General features: G+C 37.8%; 1 protein-coding gene across 1 annotated transcript in view; it reads left to right on the top strand.

The window, feature by feature from the left end:
- Window positions 1–21,613, top strand: part of LOC122154942 — a 78,679-nt gene that overhangs the window by 6,765 nt on the left and 50,301 nt on the right. The gene's annotated exons all lie outside the window — the stretch shown is intronic.

The following is a 21,613-nucleotide window of genomic DNA, read 5'->3' as shown; positions in this document are numbered from 1 at the left end:
TGCATGTTTTCCAGCAGTATGGGACTAACTGTTTTTGCTGTGTCCTTAATGGATACATATGGTGGACTGCAGACTCGTCCAAGAACTTGTATATATTGCTATCTATTTTTTTCTGCAGAAGATTGGAGAAGATGCTGAGATAGATGTCATTTTTTCATGAATTTTTTTTTGTACAAAATGGAGCAAATTTCCTCAAAATAATGACTCTTTTTTTTCAACTGTTTGCATTATTCCTACACTTTCTTCCATTAGCTTAGTTTCCACATGATAAAGACACAACATTCTCATGTTTGCTTGTTGTTTTCATTTTGACAATATGTTTTCTCATGAGTCTTGGGTTGTTGGCTCCAACAGGATACTCCTTTCTCTCATGAGAAGTACCAGTGGAAAGATGCATATATTTGGCAAAGTGGACAAAATGAAAATAAATAGTCGATCAAATATAATGTTAAAAAAGCTACCCCACTTCATATATGGAGGACTCCCAAATCAGTTGATATATATACACAACATAGTGGAATCAAAGAACACAGAGAACATTTTTATTAACTTAAGAAGAGATGTGCAACAGAAGTTGAGTAGAGTAAGTAGACTATCATTAAGTGAATTGCTGTACTAGTGGTTTAATGTTTCCCTTTGTCATATTTCACCTTTTCCTCCATCATTCCAGGCAATTCTGACAGATAGAAAGCATCATAAGCATTAGCCTTTTAGAGGCAGTGGGGCTTACCTCACAGTGCAGGACTTCTTTCCAAATGCTGTATCAGCCAAAACTGCTGCCGTGTCATAGCATGTAATGACAGTTGAAGGTGAGCACAGAAAGCCCCACTGATGGTTTTAGTGATCATTGCCATAGATACCTCAGTCCAGGATAATAACCGCCCATCTGATGAAAAGCCACTGTAAAAGCACCAAGACTATTAGTAAACAAATCTTCGGATTGCCACAATATAACCTTTATTTAAGTTTTAGACAGAAACCAGCAATTTGTATTCTTGTGAAGCACTTAGTATCATGCCAGTCAGATAGGCACCTGTGAGCCCAAGGCTTTGAACACCAGCTTTATCTGAACTTTAAAAATCCTGTGCAAATCTTCAGATTTTAGGCTTTTAAAAGTTGAGAACTGTTGCCTAAACTATTTCTGACAAAATTGCTGGGACGGTGTAATATGCAACTCAGTTTCCTTATTCTGGTCGTTTTGAGGGTGTTTCTTCTTTTTTTTTTTTTTATGGTCAGTAACTGTTTGGATTCAGGACCTTAATCAATGTTTAATTGCATATATTTGTTTTGGATAATTGCTTGGATGACTATTTCTCATGAGGTAAACATTACCCTTAGCTAGTTACTTTGGAGCTGACAATGAGAAATGCAGACCGATTATTTTAAAGGAGTACTGTACTTATTTTCACTTCTCACTTGCAGCTCATAGAGCTTGGTGATGGAACTAAAATCATGTGTTCTCTTTTCCCCTGCATTATGTCTTCATATGAAACTGCCAATCATGCTTTTTTATTAAGGCAAACAAAAGAACCTATGGTTTGATATCAAATAAAGATATTAAGTGATTTAACTAATTTCATGAATGTGCTTAAATTATGAGAAATGATGGTGTTTCTTACATATTTGTTTTTTTTATCTTATTAAGTGACAATAATGCAGAGGCTAAATGACACCTTCCAAACAAAACACATTCTAAATTTAATTATGTCAACTATAATCACAGGAATCTAAATACATTAGCATAAGAAAATTCTGCACAAAAACCAGAAGTAGACTGAGTTATGTTATAAAAAAATTAAGATATAAGCTTTATTTTTGTCAGACCCTTATTTTGCTCTCCAGAGCTACATTCAAATCCAGGGGTTTTAACGTCACAGATGATAAGCAATAATCCATAATTCAATTCACTCTTTCTCAAATGCAAATATTTTTCATACTGGATCTACATTATTTAAATTCCAGACAATATTACTTGTTCAGCAATATGCTAAACTCTTATCATAGCCTGAGCTAAGCAGACAGATGATCTTGAAGATGAAGCAGGAGACAGTTAAAAAATCTATGACTGATTTCAAAGCTGACCAATGCTTAATCGACTGAGATGCAGATGGCAAAAAGAAAATAACTTAAAACTTTATGATTGTAACTGAATAGGAAGTCTCTAACATATTATAAAAAGAATCTTTAACATTGATAATGACATATAAATAAGACTGGTGCTTGTACATGCAGTTGCATGGATGCAAGCCTTATTTGCAAGGGAGACAAAGAAAAGGAGTAAATTTATTAGGAGATGCAGCGGCTATGCTCCAAAATGAAAGAGGATGACTTATCCCCAGAATATACTCTCAGCCATTTCAGTGATGTAATGAGCGACCTTGTCCTTCTCACATTATATTCAAAAAGTATGCATAAATTACACAACAAAGCAGCATAATGCCTTGCAACAAAGCAATTTCTCAAAGGGTATTTAAAAGCAGTTTGAGAGTATTAGGATTGGGGCAGTACAGTTTGTATTGCTGTGTGGCCTTCCTCCTCTTCGTACGTCACTGGGATTAGTTAATAAGAATACAGTTATAAAATTGCTTCAGCGTGTAACTTTTCAGAGCAAGGTCTACTCATCTGAATGGTTTTCCTCACAAGGGGAAGAAAAAATAGGAAGAGCACATCAAAATCAGTTTTTATTGAAGCACAAAGTTTCTGATTTCAACAGTCAGTGTTACTGTGTCAGCTGGTGCTAATAAACTGTTACAGCAAAGGGGGAAAAAACATACCGCATCAGTGTGTAAAATGGATACTGAGATACAAAAAGGGGAAAAAAAAGCACAACGTGATATTGTGTGCTTACACGATAGAGACACTGAACCTGGAATATGTTTTAGAAGCCTTTTTCTACCTACACATGTGGTTCGGTATTTTAAGGTAAATACATTATTGTGAAAGCCTTATTTCTGTCTTGTTAGTGTGCTATTTCTTTCTTTATTTCCTGGAGATTATATTTTTGGCAGTGTGTACTTTCAGTGAAATCTAAAACCGAACATAACACCGATACGATATTGTTTATAGCCCCACCTAGCGGTCTTAAACTTCAAAATTTCCAATGGATTTATGTAGTCGACAGCTTGTCTGTTTAGAACTCTCTCCTTATTTTTTTCTATCTATATTCTTATTTTTATACTTGAAAATTCGATTAAAAACTGAATTATTTTCTTTACCCAGGATTTGCCGTATCTCTACTACAGCAGTAATTATTTTACATCCATTTTGCAATTTTCATCTTGAAGAGTCAAAATATTTTACAACTGTAACATAACAAACCAAGGTGCAAACTGTACATCGGGATCTTGTCACTCAATGCTAACTGAATCCATTCTTGAAGTGGAGCTCAACATCTATTTGATAACATATGGCAACGCTACAGACAAAGAGGAATAGTGTTAAGTCTGAAACTGCAAAAAGAAAGACAGAGACTTATACTTCCCAAATGAGGATATAAGGAATACACAAGTATTAGTATTTTAACTCTTGCAAATGATGACCTGGAATACGTAATTACAAATGCTGAGGATCTTGATTTTATATACAAACTGAGAAAAAAATAGCCTATCATCTGTAGAACACTGTTCCCCCCATTACAGTACAGGACATTTGTACTTATGTTACTCAGAGGAAAGGGTGCCATCTACTGAACTGCCAATGCACATAAGCAAATTTATTTCCCAGGATAACCTGATAAAGAGAATCTTGCATTTAGAAATCTTTAAGCATTTTCATCTTAACCGTCTTTACATTGGTCTCCTGTACATACGTATTAGAATTCAGATCCAGTGGGCCATTACTTTTTATGTGTGCTTCATGCTACAGATAATATATAAGAAAGTATCGCTAATGCATTGACTAAAGCTGCACGGACCATATATGAAGTGCCAATAAGGCATGCAGAATATACGCACTAAAAAACTATAATTCTTAGAAAGAAAAGAACATATAATAAATCATCAAAAGAAAAACATGTCTTTGCAAGAAAATGTTTTTCTAATTGGATTTTGAATGATGCCTTCATAAATGCATTCACCCTCATTAACATTTGAAATAAACCTTTACTTTTTAAATAATGAATGTGAAAATATATATGTAAAAGTTATCTTTCCATCCAGAAGAATAATTTGTTTCTGTGAAAACAAACCAGTTGTGCACATGTGAATATGTCTGATTATCAGTGGTAAAGGCAATAATGTTTTAAAAGAGATAGCCTTATTTCCTCGTTTCATGGATATTAAATTATTTTTAACCTTTTTCTGCATAACAGCTTCCAATGACAGGACACACCCTCCTAACTTAACTTTCTCATACACACAGCCTAGCCAATGGTGCAATGTAAGGACATTTCATAAAAGATATGGATTTCCCCAGAAGGAGGCTGAACATGATTTTTACCTCTCCTAGTCAAGGGGTCAGTTGACCACAAAAAAGATGCAATCTTGTATTAGATATCTAACTCCTCTTTTAGATCCAAGTCATAGTTTATGCTCTTGATGACTTGGCATTGTGTAAGAATGATCTAGCATTCTTCTGTTTAGCCGAACGTTTCCAGAGTTTCTGAGTCTGAATATTTGCGTTTGTTTTCTTCGTTTACTTTTGTGTTCCAGCGTGAATGGCCATGTTATACTTTCAAAGCAATTCACAAAGGCCATATGAAAACTGGGGGTGCTAGCACTTATGCTGCTGGTGGTTGGCAGCAGGCTCAGTGGGAGCCAGCAGCGTGTCCTGGCAGCTGAGAGAGCAAACTACTTCGTAGGGTACGTTAAATACAGAATAACCAGCATGTCAAAAGAGGTGATTATCCTGCTGTAATCAGCATTGGTGTGGCCTCACCTTCAATACTGTGTCTAGTTCTGAACCCCACAATTTAAGAACGATGTCAAGGTCCTTGAATGCATCCAGAGGAGGGCAACAAAGTTGGTGACACTTCTGGAAGGAATGTCTTGTGAGTAGTGGCAAAGGACTTTAGGCTTGTCTAGTTTGGAGAGAGGGAGGCTGAGGGATGATATCATTGCTCTCTTCAGCTTCTCGAGGAGGGGAAGTGGAGAGGGAGGTGCTGATCTCTTCTCCCTGGGATCCAGCGGCAGAATGCTTGGGAATGGTTCAAAGCTGCCTCAGGGGAGATTCAAACTGGACATCAGGAAGCGTTTCTTCACTGAGAGTGTTGTCAGATACTGAAACAGGCTTCCTAGAGAGGTGGTCGGTGCCCCAAACCTGTCAGTGTTTAAGAGGCATTTGGACAATGTCCTTAATAACATGATTTAACTTGATCAGCCCTGAACAGGTCAGACAGTTAGACTAGATGATCATTGTAGGTCCTTTCCAACTGAAATAGTCTATTCTATTCTAAACCTTTTGGCTGACTTAGTTGTATAGTATCTTGTTTTAAGATATCCATCCATTTTATTACAACCTGGCTGATACTTTATTTCATTTGTCACTAAGTCCAATACTACCCAATCACTGATCCATTTGAATTGCTGCCTTAAGTGCAGAAATAAGTTTAAGGCTGTGTTTCTACTAGACGCTTAAGCTGATTTAATAGGTACCTACAGAGGAAAAAGAGAGATATCATTCATCTCACATCTTCTTTCCAACTCCCAGCTATTTACTCTTGCCCTTAATTTGTGCTGTGACTTTATTTTGATTTCAGTTAAAGTGATACAAAACAATCTCCCTCCCCCCTTCCCCCCCAACATAGATTGTTTTCAGCAGTTTAGTGGTTCAAATTCATACACACAAGAATCACAGAGGAGTATCAGTATAAAGGAAGGGTACAATCTGTGAGTATCCACTAGTAGACAGTCAGAAGCTAAGGAGGAGGAAAGGGGATGATCAAGGACAGGCAGATGGAAAAGGCAATGAGATTACCTTTTGGTAGCCATGAGCCATGAGATGAGCAAAACTGCCCATGAAACAAGCCTAAAGATAGACAGTTAACACAGTAAATAGTAAAAAGCTTGTGGCCCGATCTGGTCTTTGAACCAGAACATCACTAAATTGCACAAGTACTAGTGCCTTTGAACAGGCCTGTGGCTACACAGGAAGGACGGACCCTGCCAATGCTAGTACAGATCAATTTGTGGTACCACTGAGCTACACCTTAAGGATACCTGGAAGAAGATGGAAGCTCAAATTGCTGCACTTTACCTGTGTATCAGATGAGCAATTCTAACTACCCATGAGGGTTCCTTACCCGTGGCAAACCTGAGGTTAATGTGGCTTACATTGAAAGGGAAGAGGCTTAAATTAGGATACATCACCTAATGTTTACCATGGTCCAAGACTGGGCCCTCTTCCAGGGAGCACATAGGTTGGCAAGCAAACAGGATCTCGTTTAGCTCCAAGAACTTGTTCCTGTGGGTAAGTCCTAACTCAGTACACTGCACGTCTCCCACTCCTATCATTCAGACCACAAGCATAAGTGTAGTCTTGAGAAACATTAAAATGGGATGTAGGTTGAAATGTCAAAGTGACTGTTGCTGTAACTTCATGTAGCCATAGATCTCACTTATTCCCAGAGCTACTACAGCTCTTGCTTTTGTATATCTATACTACTGCTTACATGTAACAAGCAATGCATTACACCGGTATCATAAATTGAGCAGTATTTAATTATAACAACTCTTAATGGCCTGCTGTTTTGATTCAGATGTGCTTTAAAGTGTCTGCCTTTACCACATTGAGAGTGTTTTCTCCTATGCAGCCCTCTCTTTTTTTTTTTTTTTTTTCTGTCTTTGCTCCAAAAAGGTGAAAAATCATTTAAATTCTTATTTAAAAGTGATTCAGCTCGTTTGATAAATCAGTAAATTATTTTGCAGGTCTGCACAGGACCTTGTACCTCTCATTAGCTTATGTTTCTTCAAAAGCTCAGCAGAAATATGCATATCTATACATATATATAAAAATATACATCGTAGCACCTAATCCACTTTTATAGTCAGTCATAAGATTTCTGCAAAACAAAACTGCATTCCTGTTTCATGAATGCAGTTCAACACATCCATAGCTACAGGATGGTGTCAGTTTAATCACATTTCAAGCTTTTGTCACTGCATTAAGCAAATACTAGCTTGTATAAATTTGTTTCCAAAAGTATTCTGAGATTCTGTATTTAATCAAGGTGAAGAATAGACGAAAAATCACATGCATGAAAGATGATGTTTAGTGATTCTCATAAGCAAGCAAGTCAATCACACCACCACAATCAAATGCATTCCAAGTGGTATTCTGAATGTGCTATAAATGTGAGGAAGAAGTGAGATGCAAGTGGCCAATAGCTTGGCAAGTAAATTTTTTATGGCTTCTCTGGTTTGAAAATGATCCTCCAGAGAAAAAGAGAAATTAAGCAACATTTTGCAATAACATTTTTATTGGTTTATAGATTTGTTCTTAGGTGGATACAGAGAAGGACATGAAACATTGAGTTATGTTTGCAGATTTTGTATGGTTTGAGACTTCTGTAACTTCATTTAGAAATAACAGTACAAACTACAAAAGAAAAAGACATTATAACGAATGTAGTAAGTGAGAGGGATGTGGACTCTGAAGTGATTACAATGATACTTCCTTCTCAATCGCATACTTAAATCTTGTTTGCTTCCCACTCAATATGTAAATATTTGCTGAAGTAAGATAAGTCTTAAAATTAGCTCATTGAGAATTCACATCTACCTCTGAAAGAAATTTCAGTAGCAGACAATCCTTACTCTATCCAAGATCACTTTGATATTCGGTCGCAAAACTATTAAAAGCAGCACACTAAATTCTTTCACTAATGAAACAAAATGTAATTTGTTGGATGGAGAGGAGTTACGTACACAGAAAGACAAAGTTGAGGGGAAGAATACTAAAACCATGCAAGCAAATGATCACTGAACAGAGATGTGATCAAAGGAAATATTGAAAGATTTTATTCAACAAGTGAACCCTTTTCAGTGTGCATTAGTAATGAAATCCAAGTTTGGGTTGCCAAAAGATTTGCCAAAGTTAAATCCAGGACAAAAGCTTTATCTGCCTGAATATTAGTTCTGAACACACTGAATCTCAATATACCAAAATATATTTAAAGGAAGTTACAAGGATCTTGATGTGGGTAAATGTTTGAGATTCCAGAAAGTATATGACCCAGTAGTGAGATTTATTACCTAGGAGAAAGCTTCTGTGAATTGGAGCGTCATGTCAGCTAAAAATGGAAGTTGGTAGATCAACAAAACAGCATCAGTTGCCATTCCTATTTGGTCTAGGGCAAAAGTATGCTAGCATCATCCATTGCTTCCCCACCCAGTCTTGAAAATGATCGCAAAGGAAAACTCAGCAGAGGGGTGTGAATTTCTAGTTTACTAAAACAAGCTTACATTCTGTAATTCTTTTATTGTATAGCTGTCTTAAAACCAGAAGAGCTCCACTGGCATAAAACTGGACTTCTGGGGAATAAAAATTATCTTTCCTTCTGCCTATTTTGATTCATGTCAAAGCCCATTATGTTGCAGGTGCAGGGAGCTGCATCCAAAGGGAAACATGAAATACAATTCTAACTTACTATAACACAGATGAAAAAGGGCATAATAGCCCTGTACTAAACCATATCTATTCTGAAACACTTTACATAAGGAATTCTGTCTTCCCTGAAACCCAAAATAAGCTATGTTCATTTTGCTACCGGTAGACGTAATTGGTGTTAGGTACTAAGTAATAGATTTACTGGGTGCTGTACAGGCAAGCAATACAAGCAGAAATGTTTGCAAGTGTTTCCGTGCACGTCCATACATAAAGTTCTTCCTATGTACATTTTCTGTTTAAAAATGTATTTAAATTACCATCACAATCGTAAGTTAATCCTATGCAGTTTAACTTTCTTTGGATAAATGCTTATTTTAAAGTCTATAAATTGGATTGGAATCATTGCTTCTATTTTTGTTGATCATAAATATATGATGGGCATTAATTATAATTAAGCTTTGGTGCATTTATACAAAAACATTAAAACTATGTACACTTGAAAAAAGGAAATTAAACTGCTTTCTATTTTTGCACAGGTCTCACTGGAGAAGAGAAATGCAGTATACATTGTACAAGCAACCTGACTGTAGACTTCTCAGTCTTTGCAAGATAAAAAAATCACTGTAATTAGTTTGGTAGAGTTGCAAGATCTCAAGATATTCAGTGAATAAAAACAAGGCTACATTTCCAAACCAGTTAAGACAGCTATCCGTAAATTGTTTCCCGAGAAAACCGGTATGCTTTCAATAAATTATAAACCCTACATTTTAGTACATGGCAATGGTGTCCAAGCCCAAGTTCTATTGCAGTGTTATGAACACACTGCTGGTACAGCCAGTATGTCCATATCAACACAATTTAATATTTTGCTACTCTTAACTTCCTGCATTACAAAGACTTATGAGTACGCTGACCTTTATGGTTTGTGAGAAGTTCCATAAACCACATAGCATATAAAGGCAGCTGCTTGATAATCAGGCTAGAGATCTTAGTATGAATGCCACAGCCTTTCCTACAGAGGATATCAGTAATACCTGTAAATGTAAGTGTAATATTAAATTGTCAGTTGCATATACAAAGCTTATTTATTTGAAAGAAATCTGCAGGACCAGTTCCAATATATCAGTAACCGCTCCACTAGCAGATACTAGATGCAGTATTAGTTTTTACTAGAAAGTGAAGAGCATTATAAGATGTCAGTATCTGCACAGGTCAAAACCAAAACAAATATCTGTGATTCACTGGAGAATATATGAAAAATAAACAACAAAAATAATAATGCAAAACATAATACATATGCTCATTTTGGAATAGATAAGATGACAAATAGCCCATGGTAAGTGCTATTCTATTTCTACAACAGTGTAGGTAGGAATGTTTACGTACAGTTTTATAATAAAAGTAAATGGGACAGGTCTGCTAATGTGTATGAACTACAGTTGCCGTAACATTATTTACATCTGTAAATGGTTATAACTAAAAATGAAGCTTACAAATTATAAGTATGAACTCATACGAGTGAGCTCCAGCAAAGAAGGGGAAACTTTCTGGAAAAGAATGACAGATTATATCCTTTCTCTAGCAGCCAGCTAATGCAAGAGAAATATTATTCTGCAGTTCTTTTCCAACAGTTGTCTGTGTCTGAATTTCAAACCCATCTGTATGATGGTCTTTGTAGGAGCAGTAAATACTTCCAGGTTGCCAAGAAAATCTTCTTTCGCAGTGATTTGTCTAGTCTTTTGTATTGCACATCCCTCCTGTGCATAAAGGAATTTAGAAATATTGCAAACTATTGTTTCTGGAGATCATGATCTCCAACCTTATCTGCATTTAACAACAGCTTAAATTCCACATTATGTTCAGCATAGTATTCACACAAAAGTCTTCTAAATAGGCCTCTACCAGCTGCTATTCAGTGTGTAAGAGTTGCTCCCATTATAAAAGCCTTTTGTTCCACATTCCGTTGTTTTAGGAGTAAAATGTTACTGGTTGTATTTTTAGATTTTTTTAATTCTTTACATCTTTAATGAGAAGTGAAAATGCTGATAGTTTGCTGTGCATTTTCCTTCTTTGACTTTCTGGCAAGCACAGCTAAATCAGCAGTCAAAACACTAACGGTTTTTATGTTAACAATAATTTGAATAGTGGCTTGAAAAATGTGATTGTTTCACTAACATTTTTCCCATCTACCCAACAAACATTTACAAAGAAAACAGATACTTCTAGCTGTGATAATTTCTTATTTTCACTGCCTGTGGCCAAACCTCCCTTGACTACTTTAGGAAGCAACAGATTTGTCAGTAATCTTGAGCTCTAACAATTAAAAGGTTAAGAAGTGCTAAATAATTATATGAAGAATATAATTAAAAACGTAAGATCTAATTTTTCTTATTTTATCTTATGAATGTGATGTTATATATTTATTATCGAGGATACAGAGGCTGGATAAAAACAATTTATTATTTACAAAACCAAAACCCAAACCATCTAAATGGAAGCCTTTCATATTGTATTTTACGTTTAAAATGAAGAAAGAAACAGAGATAAATTACGTGAAGCTAGGGGAGACAAAGGCATTTTTCTTTTCCTAAAAAACAAGTTATAAAGTTAAGATGCATGTGAAATAGGAGAAGCCTGCATTTAATTATTCCTGAATATTAGGTCCTGATTTCCAGGATGAAGAGCACAGTCCTCTGAGTCACTGGCATGTGACCTCTAAATGGAACACAGTAAGAGCAATAAGCCTTGTATTCAGTAAGGACTATGTATTTTTCCTAAGATGTTGGCCAAAAAACCCAAACAAATGGTATCCGCAGGGTGGGAACATTGTGCCTCATGAGCAACAGCACATCCTGGACAGCCCTCCTCTTCCCTGTCCACAACTGCTTAGGCACTAGGCCAAAGCTTTCATAACCTCTCCAGATCACACACATGTCCTGGCATGCAGGAGAGGACAAAAAATGATCTTTGAAATTGCATATAGCAAGAAAGAAGGGGAGGGTATTAACAGCTACCACTCCCTTTATGAATGTGGATAAGGGCTAGATATACTACATTAACTGGAACAGAAATTTAACACATATAAATTCACCTTTTCTGGATCAAGGCAGCATGATCAAAAATTAATCCCTTTTTAGCTAATGCACCGAATACAACACACCCAGTGGTTTTAGATACAGTGTCAGGAAGGAAATAATCTAATTATTTTGTTCCAGACTTGCCAAATTTCACACAAGCTTGCCTTAAATGAAAAAGCCATATATCACTAACCATAGATTCTGATTTTAGGTTCAGTCCTGCCAGGCAGGAAGATTCAGATTTATTTAGGGGCACATTTATAGCATTAAGTTAGCTAATCATTTGGCTATGTTGTAAGCAGTGGAGATCGCTACCTCTCTCTCCAGCTGAATTAAATTGCTAATGTGCTTTATGCTGAATGTATTGTCTGTGTGCTAGTTATGCTGTCAAATCTTCATCATTAGAGGACTTAAAGAAGCCTATTTTGTGCATGCAAGGAGACTTTATAGATCTGTGCCAATGTCTTTAGCTACTTACAGTGGCAGAACAGCAAGTGCCTACAAAATGCCAGTGGAAAAAACATGGTCACCTACAGACAAAAGAGATTAGCTGATCTTTTTGGTTTTGCTTTTCTGAGTCCTACTCCCAGAGGTACCCAATTAAATTCCACTTCAGCACCTAAATGTTTCTAGACGTGGACCTGAGCAACATTAGGTGGAATTCTGAGGTCGCTGTGTCATGAGATTGTTCTGTAGCTTGGTGTTTTCAACTTGCTGTACTGAAATCAACAGTCATACAACCTCAGACATAGTGAAAAGAGTAAAGATATTTGCTGTGTGACAGCTATGTGTCATTCGTCTCTAACTCTACTTCTGTCAAGCAACTATCCAATCTAATTAAGAGACCTCTCCTCACGTTGATGTATAGTCATCTTGCCAGTACAGCTATCAGGTGCTGTGGGGATGGGGAATGAAGATTGCACTATTCAGCAATAAAACATTCCTGTTATCAACACTTTTTTCATCACAAATCCAAAACATAGGATCATACAAGCTAGTTTGAAGAAAATTACCTCTATCTCAGCCAAAACCAGCACACACTTTTCTACCGTTCCTTCCTCTTCACACTGTTCCCCTTCTTCAGCCCCTCCCACAAGATACAGTTCTTCACAAACTGCTACAGCATGGGTCCTTCCCATGAGCTGCAGATCTTCAAGAACTGCTCCAGTATGGGTCCTTTCCATGGGGTACAGTCCTTCAGAAAGAGACTGCTCCAGCATGGGTCCCCCATGGGCCACAGGTCCTGCCAGAAAACCTGCTCCTGTGTGGACTCCTCTCCATGGGCCACAGTTTCTGCCAGGAGAGTGCTCGATGTGGGGTCCTCTGTGGGCTGCAGGTGGATATCTGCTCCACCGTGGTCCTCCATGGGCTACAGGGGTTCAACCTATACCACCATGGTCTTCCGCACAGGCTGCAGGGGAATCTCTGCTCCAGTGCCTGCAGTACTTCTTCCCCTTCATTCTTCATGGACCTCAGTGGCTGCATGGTTGTTTTACATTTTTATCACTCCTCTCTCATACAGCTGCTGCACAGTATTTTTAACCTTAAATATGTTACCACAGAGGCACCACCAACATCGCTGATGGGCTCGGCTTTGGCCAGTGGTGGGTCTGCCTTGGAGCTGGCAGACACCGGCTCTGTTGGACACAGGGGCAGCTCCTGGTGTCATCTCAGAGAAGCCACCCCCACAGCACACCCCCTCCCACCTACCAAACCCTTGCCACATAAACCCACTACAAGCTAATAGCAGATGGCCAGTGAGAATATGGGAATAACACAAGATACAGTGACAGGCAGCTTCTCTGATTTGCTTTACAATCTAGCACACAGACGAGGGAGGCACTGTTCAACTCTCCTTCTGGGAAGCAGTATGAACTGCGTTCCAGACGGAATCCTTAGGCACCTGTACTTCTTTATGCTCTGTAGCGATCTAAAACCCAAGTACAATGTTACAAATGCTTATAAAGCGAATACAGTACAAAAGGGAAAGCATCACTAAACCACAATTAATCTGTGTTGTGCCTACATCCTGAATAATCATTTCTGTTCCAGCTACTCCTGTCAGAAGAGAAACAGTAGCACCCCCCCACCCAAAAAAAAAAAAAAAAAAAACAAAAAAACAAGAAAAGAAAGGATGTTCAAAGTTATAGAAGAACTTATGGATCAAAAAATAGATTAGAATCTTGTAACTCAGAAAAGACAAAACTTAAAAGTCAAGATGAGATGCATCTGTAAAGTCAGAACTTGAACAGGAAGCAATTATTTGCTCTTTCTCTTATTGCAAAAATTGAGAAGTATCAAATTATCAGATAGTATGTGCTAAACAAACAACAAGAGGATCCATTTTTTTGCACAACACAAAGCTAAATTATAGAATTATTACTATAGGATGTATAAAAATATCCAAAAAGTTCTGAAAAAAACAATTAATTAAAATTACGATGCATCAAAGACTCTTGAAAACATGTGTATTATGTCCAAATTGCTAAAACATGGGATTGGTGAAACGGAGGAAAGTTTCACAGTGTACTTTGCCCTGTTCTTACACTATTTGCTAGTTGTGTCTACCAGCCATTATTTGAGATGAGACACCACACTGACTGGACCTTTCATTTAATATGGCTATTCTTATGTTCTAACAAGGGAGTGCAGTTCAGTTCAACCCTGACTCCTTGGCTTCACTGCACTCAAATTCCTTTCTTGTGAGTACTCACCCAGAACTAAATCCTTCTTATTTCAGATTGAGCCTACTCACTTCTTAGCAAGATCCATACTTACTTCAAGGACAAATCTCCAAGAACATCCCCTCACTGTATAAAATGGTGAGAAGACATTCCTTGTAATGCGTGTGTGTGTATGTGTATGCACACATGCACTTATGTGCGTATCAGGAGTTTCCCACACATCTCAAGATGACTTTTAAATTTTTGGTTCTAGGTTAGAGAGTCTTAAAAAAAATGATGCCAGCTAAGATTGGAGTAATCTTTTTTTCACCTGTGATTTTGCTGTACTTGTTATTTCAGAAGGGATTTTCCATTCTTTTTGAGACACTCTGAATGATCTTTGGAGTAAACAGCAAGGCTATAACCCCTTTTTTTTCAAATGAGGGGGGATTATGTGTGGAGTCATATTATAGAGTTGACAGTTTATTGTATTAACACTGGATCAGTAAGAAAATTATTTGGTAAATTATTTAGTCCTGCATATGCCCTTGAAGACTTGCATATTTTTAAAAGTAATTGACTAAATTGTGTCAGCAACCTAATATTTAATTTGTAGGAATTCTTCTTTCCCATCATTCACACTCATATGTATTTTGCTCTCTCTCAAAAAATAAGTGTAAAATATAAATGAACAACAATGTTCAAAACATGACTGCAGTATTTACAAGTGTTTCTCTACTGGAATAAGTGTAGAAACTCCTTGTGTGTGCTCTGTATCCGGGTAACACAGGAAAAACTGCAATATCAGCAAGCTAACTTTTGCTTCATTGTCATGACAATTTTTAGGTAAAGAAGAGACAATAACCACCTCTGCTTTCTTCATATATTTAGGATCTTAAAAGACCCACAAACTGTTAAGAACTATACAGTTGGAACATCATTAATGTAAAAGAATCATAATAGATGTAGAGCCAACTCCTACATTTCTATAGTTGGAACTCCACTTAAACAGAAAGGACCAAAAGCTTCCAAATGGTGGGACAGAGCTCTCTAACTATCCTTGTGTAACATTAGATCCAGGGATAATGCTAATACAGACTATCAGCACTCCTCTTTGTAAGACCACATCGTTATGTAGAAAGTCGTGCCCATGATGGGCTCTGATAGGCTGTGGTACTAAGTCCATTATTAACAGTATGCATGTGGGAACATATGCTGGGTGCTGTTTATGTTCAAAACTATCAGATCGGCCCTGCAGCATGGTATGCCTAATTGTGCCAGGGCTAGGACACACACTGCATTTTTATTTCAGTCACAATTTTAGAATCAGATGAAGGTATAGCTCTGCTTACACGCAAAGCATACTGAGCTTTACTAGTCATGACAGGTGATGTGGAATGCAATTGTACAAGTGTGCTGCCCCCTGGTACTTCCCATTCGTCACCGTAAGTATTAATACCCATGTCTCTTATTATACATGTCTTTAACAATGTGCACGCATACTTCCCTCACCCCTAATTCCCCCTCGCTGACATTTCTTTTAACAGTCATGCAACAGCCCGCAACTTTGGGTTCTGATGAGGGAGAGTGGGATTGTGGAGAGGAACAGCAAAGCTGAGCATTCTCTCAATGAGTGATGAGTACAGAAAACAGACACATTATAAAGTATGAAAATATTTTAGGGTTTTCTAGTGTGAAACCATTTTTTTTTCTGCTGCCAAATACAAGCAAATTATATTGACCTCAGATAAAGTACTGGCAAAAAGAAGATCCCGAATCAGCATATAATAGTAGTATTTTGTGGGCAGCCTGTTTCATTGGGAGACACAAAAATAAATTAGAACTTTTATGTGGAGGTCAGAACAACTTAGTGTGATTCAGCACACAAAGAGTAGGAGAGTGCAGACGGAAAGGCTGGATCTGCTTACTGGGACTGCACACTGCACTCAGGAGTCCACAGCTAGAAGCATCGTGTGCTGTCTGAGATTCCCTTGAGTTCATTCAAATTAGATGCACGCAGAAGCCTGCTTCAGGGAACTTACCTGTAGCACATTCTCAGGAAAAAAGACGTGAAGCATTAAAACCAGTTATCTTCTTGCTTGACCCTTAATGGCACATGAGAAAGAAAAGGTATCTTGTAGCATCAGTCTGTGTCGATAAAATAATCATAAAGTCATCATAAAAATAAAAACTGAAGATGTGTGTCACCCTCTCCTTTTGATGTATAGCACTGGGCTGCGAGCCTGGTATTTGGTGTCTTTTCCCGCAAACACTGTGAGTGTCCAGTATCACAGTCTGTGAAATACTGATAGTGCATATTATCACATTAGTGACAAACTCAACAAAAGGCAACAAAAATTCCTCAGTTGTCCAATATTCCATGGAGTCGAGGAGCATCTTTATGCCCTAATGTGTTTTCAGCATTGTCTATGTTGTTCTCTTGTTATTTCCTATCCTCTCTCTGGGAGGCAAAGGTGAAGATACACTGTCTCAGGCTCACGTGAGCCTCCTTGATAAAAATCTCCAAGAATACCTTACACAAAAAGCAGAAGTGTGACCTTGTCTCCTCTCTTCCCACCTCCCATCTCTGCTGACCAGTGGCTCCCCATTCGTGGTCAAAACAAAATTCTGTTTTTTTCTCCTTCAATTTATTTTTTTTAAGCTGGTATAGAATGGACACAATAGAAAATGTGGTTTGTTTTTTTTAGTGCAAATCACTTGTTATCAGATAAACTCTAACTAGGCCTTTGTTGTATTTAGGTACATGCTCTTTCATTTTAAATCGATAATTATATATATTTTTTAAAATTACGTTACTTTATCTACTACATCTGGTCTGTACAGCAGAAGGAAGTCAGGCAGCCAGGGAGTAGATGAGCATTTTTTCCACAGGTGAAATACACTTCTCGTACATAAAACAGTAGAGGCCAGGACTACATTCCTAATTCTACACTTGTTTTATGAAGCATTATTTTCTTGATATTTATTTTCTCATTAGTGTTGGGCACAAGAAGAAGCCATTTAGTCTGGTCTAATTAAGTGGACAGCAAAACACAATTGTTAATTTTGACTTTTTATTAGTTGAACTTCAAGAAAGGGATATTAATCTTTTCAACCTTATAGCAAAAGCAATGGAGAGGTGTAGTTTCACCAACGGTTGAAAATATCTTCTGTTCTAATTGCAGTCAGTTGTTCCTACCCGTAAAAATGATGGACATAATATAAAATAACAAAAATAAATTAAAAAATAAATAAATATATAAATTCAAGTAGCTATTTTGAGAGGGAGAGAGAGACACACACAGCTCTACTGCCTGTATTTTAATTACAGAAAAAGCAGAATGATCCCCTTGTTGTGTACACATGCAGCTAATAATTCCTAATGCTTTGTTCCTCCTACTTCCTTCTCTGCTTTAACACTAAATTAGTCACAGTAATGCAGTAACAATAATTATGATGTTCCTGGATTCAGGTCCATTCTCATCAACGCAGTAGTAAGACATATTGTACTCCCCACCCTACTTACAGACTATACTCAGTAACAGAGCTCAGATAGATTCAATAAAATCTTACATTGCTATTATTCTTGTTCAGAAACTTTTTTAACTCCATATGTTTACGTATATGTATGTGTTGGTTTTGTGCAATTATTTGATTCTTATCACTTAGGCACACAGAAAGATATCACGGCTATCCAAGTTTTCTTAAGTTTTCAGTAGCAAAAATTTCTTCCTAAATGACAATAAGCAAAGACATTTTCCCAGGCCAGAGCAGGTGGATGCCCAAAGGAGACTGTGACCCTGTGGAGAGTCCTCGCTGGAGCAGGGTCCTGGCAGGACCTGTGGTCCTGTGGAGAGAGGAGAACCGTAGCCTGTGGGAAGAACTCACACTGGAGAAGTCCATGGAGAACTGTCTCCCGTGGGAGGGACCCCATGCCAGAGCAGGAAAAGCGTGTGAGGAGTCCTCCCTTTCAGGAGGAAGGAGCAGCAGAAAGAATGGGTGACGAACTGACCACGATACCTGTTCCCTGTCCCCCTTGTGCTGCTGTGGGGAAGGAGGTAGAGAAAACCAGGAGTAAATTAAGCCCAGGAAGAAGGGAGGGGTGAGGGGAAGGTGTTTTATGGTTTGGTTTTAGTTCTCATTACCCTTCTCTGATTTGATTGGTAATAAATTAAATTAATTTTCCCCAAGTCAAGCCTGGTTTTCCCATGACCGTAATTGGTGAATGATCTCTCCCTGTCTTTATCTTGACCCACGAGCCTTTTGTTGTATTTTTTCTCCCCTGTTCAGCTGAGGAGGGGAGTGACAGAGCAGCTTTGGTGGGCACCTGACATCCAGCCAGGGTCAAGCCACCATGAAAGACAAGGATTAAACTAATTGAAGGTAGCCCTTGGAATCTGTATAGAGTCAATTGTAGGGACTATCTCCATAGTACTCGTTTCAGTTGATACGTTAAAAAGAACAAGTCCACATACAGCCTAAAGTAACTTTTCAATGCAGAAAAAACGCAGTAAAAGGATGGTTTGAGATTCCCCTGGTTTTATATGTCTGCAACCTATTCCTGCATTCTAAGCTATGTGTACACAGCAGATGGTATTCCAAAAACTGTATTTCATACTAAGCATTTAAGGATTTTTCCCTTTCTAGGACACAGTATCTGCTATCTGTGGAGGTCTTCCTCCTGCCTGTGCCCAGCTTTACAAATGTGAATGGTTACTGTAATATTTGGGATGATCTATGTGAAGACATGCCATATCCAAACCCCTTTTCTTGATTTGAGATGTTTTTGCCGCCATTTCTCACTGAAAGGAGAGGGTCAAAAATCTTTGGATATTGCCTGAGGTCCTTCATAACAATGAATATACAAGGTGCAATCTAAACTGCACAAGCAAAACCAAAAACCAACAAACCAACCAGAAAAAAAAAAAAAAATAGTGCTCTCTAATAAAATTCTTGCAGTCTGGTCAGAAATGTTATGAAAATTCTTTGGAAAGTGTTTATCTCCAGATGGTTATTAGAAGTGAATTATACTTAAGAATGACTTACTATCATGGATAGATTAAAACTAGACAATACCAATTTCAGATAATTTTAAAATTTCAGACTATGATCTACTGAAGTTAAGGACAGATTCTATGAAAAGTTCAGTCATTTGTGGAAAAATGGCTTTTGTCAGAGGATGTAAGAATGGACAGTTAGGAATACTAACTCTGTTAATAACTACCTGATTTGAATCTGCCTATTTCCATATTCTTGATATGGTTAAAGGACATGCTGAAGCTGATGTACTCTAAACCTGCTGCTTTGCCATTTACTGGCTCATTATTACACAGGCTTTTGTGACTTCTGCCACTACCACTCAACATTTATTTTGACATTTTCCTTAAGACAAATCTGAAACTGTATTCCAGGCTCATTAGATGGTACCATTTTAGCAACGATTCACAATGTAGAGAAGTCTTTGTGCAATGCGGTAATATTGATCATTATAGCTTAACCTTTTGCAGTTTTGCGTATTTGTAATTCAACTGGTTTACTTATGCAGTGTTGCAATATTACAGGGTAGATCTTTGATCCATTATGAAGATTTAAAAAAATGCAAGCCTATGAGCTCAGGTGAGAGTGATTTTTTTTATTCTAAGAGGAACAAAGTTGACAAGAGTATGGCCACCAGGTGGCTCATAGATTGCTAATAAAAGGATATTGCAATAACCTTCAAGTAATACAAATTGTGCATTGCAATGGACAGGGCTAATGTAGTGAATGCTATAACATCTTTTTAGCACCTCTTAGTAAATCCTCTTCTGATGATTGTGAGACTGTGTTGAAGAGCTCTGAAGTTTTTTTATTTGATAGAGCATACCCTGCTTACCTTTTAACTTGCTTTTAAAAAGAAAAGCATCATGGACTGACTTAGTGACGACCATGACCTGTTCTAGCTGCAGGAGGACTGTATGCTCTTTCCTCTACATTCACACAGTCATTTTACTTCATCTGTGAATTACAGTTGATTTGTGCATGACTGAAAAACAGAATGCCTCCTTTAAGGATGGAATTTAATGTAGATCTAACTCTAGGTTGTTCTTATTTGCTAACCAGGGAAGGGCGGCTGCTACTGCTGGAATGATTCATGAAGTCCATTCACAGCTGTCCTCTTTCCCTGGAGACAGTATGTCAAATAAACGGTATTGGCAGGGGCAGCAGCCTGCTTCTGGCTGCTATAGTCAATATTTTTCCAAGTCCAATAAACACTGCTTTGGGCGTGCTGGTGAAAGGCAACATGCCCACCAGCAAAAAAACCCAGCAGCCTTTCTCTCCTATCAGTTTTTCTTCAATTGCTTCTGTTTACCGTTCTTCCCAGACCTTTGTCCTCATCTCCAATTCACTAGTACTTTGTCCACCAGTTCTCTATGGAAGAGAATCAGTGAACAAACCCCGTCACAGTCCAAACATATGGAAAAACAGATTTTAAAGCATGCATAGGAAACAGAATCAAGGATACTGCTAAACATAGGACTGTCCTACAATTTAGAGATTATACCTGGCTAGTTTCTAACCGGCCTGGCTGGTCTTACACGCGTCCCAGATCTGAGCTATTTGGCATGAACACACTGAATTTGTATGTGTTGTAGCTCTCCATCAGGGTGTCTGCCTGTGTTTTCCGGTTTTGGGGGTTGTTCTTTTTAAAATTTTTTTTATTCCCTTAAAGAATGGCCAGCCTGCTACTATTACACACCCCTTTATCAGACTTTCAACCATGCACTCACTGTGATCACAGGATTCAGGGAAGTCCTGCTGTAGACTGATGACAGTTGGATATTGGGTCAGTAGAATACTGAGACTTGTAACTGCAATGGTAGAAGCTTAGTAACACAACGTATCTTCTTCGCAATAACACATCTTCTTCAGAGTCTGGTTCAGAAAACACAATAGTGTGAGATCTCTGCCATATTCTGTAGTGGGCAGGGACACTGGAAACCATAATTTGTTTATGATGGACAGAGATTTTGCAAAGGCTTGGCGTTTCAGAATTCGGTAAGATTATCTCCCAATTTTCTAACTCAAGCAAAATCTTCCCTTCAAGCAAAAATGTCGGGCAATGTCTACCACTTTCAAGAGGACAAAAATGACGTCTGAATACAATTAAAATGAATGGCATTTCCATTGGTTTGCAGTTCAGGAGACTTTCTCCAATATTCCCACTCCACCATGTCCTGCAGGGAACTGGAATCAAATCCAGGCTACGTGTGGTTGTTGATGAGATACAGTGGATTTATTTATAAAACAATACTGAAACTAGCTAATAGTATGTAACAGAGGAAGACACAC

The sequence above is a fragment of the Tyto alba genome, unplaced genomic scaffold, assembly GCF_018691265.1.
Source record: "Tyto alba isolate M040663 unplaced genomic scaffold, T.alba_DEE_v4.0 Super-Scaffold_7, whole genome shotgun sequence".
NCBI classification, from domain to species: domain Eukaryota; kingdom Metazoa; phylum Chordata; class Aves; order Strigiformes; family Tytonidae; genus Tyto; species Tyto alba.
The sequence above is the reverse complement of the archived record's forward strand: the minus strand, read 5'-3'. Positions and strand labels throughout refer to the sequence as shown.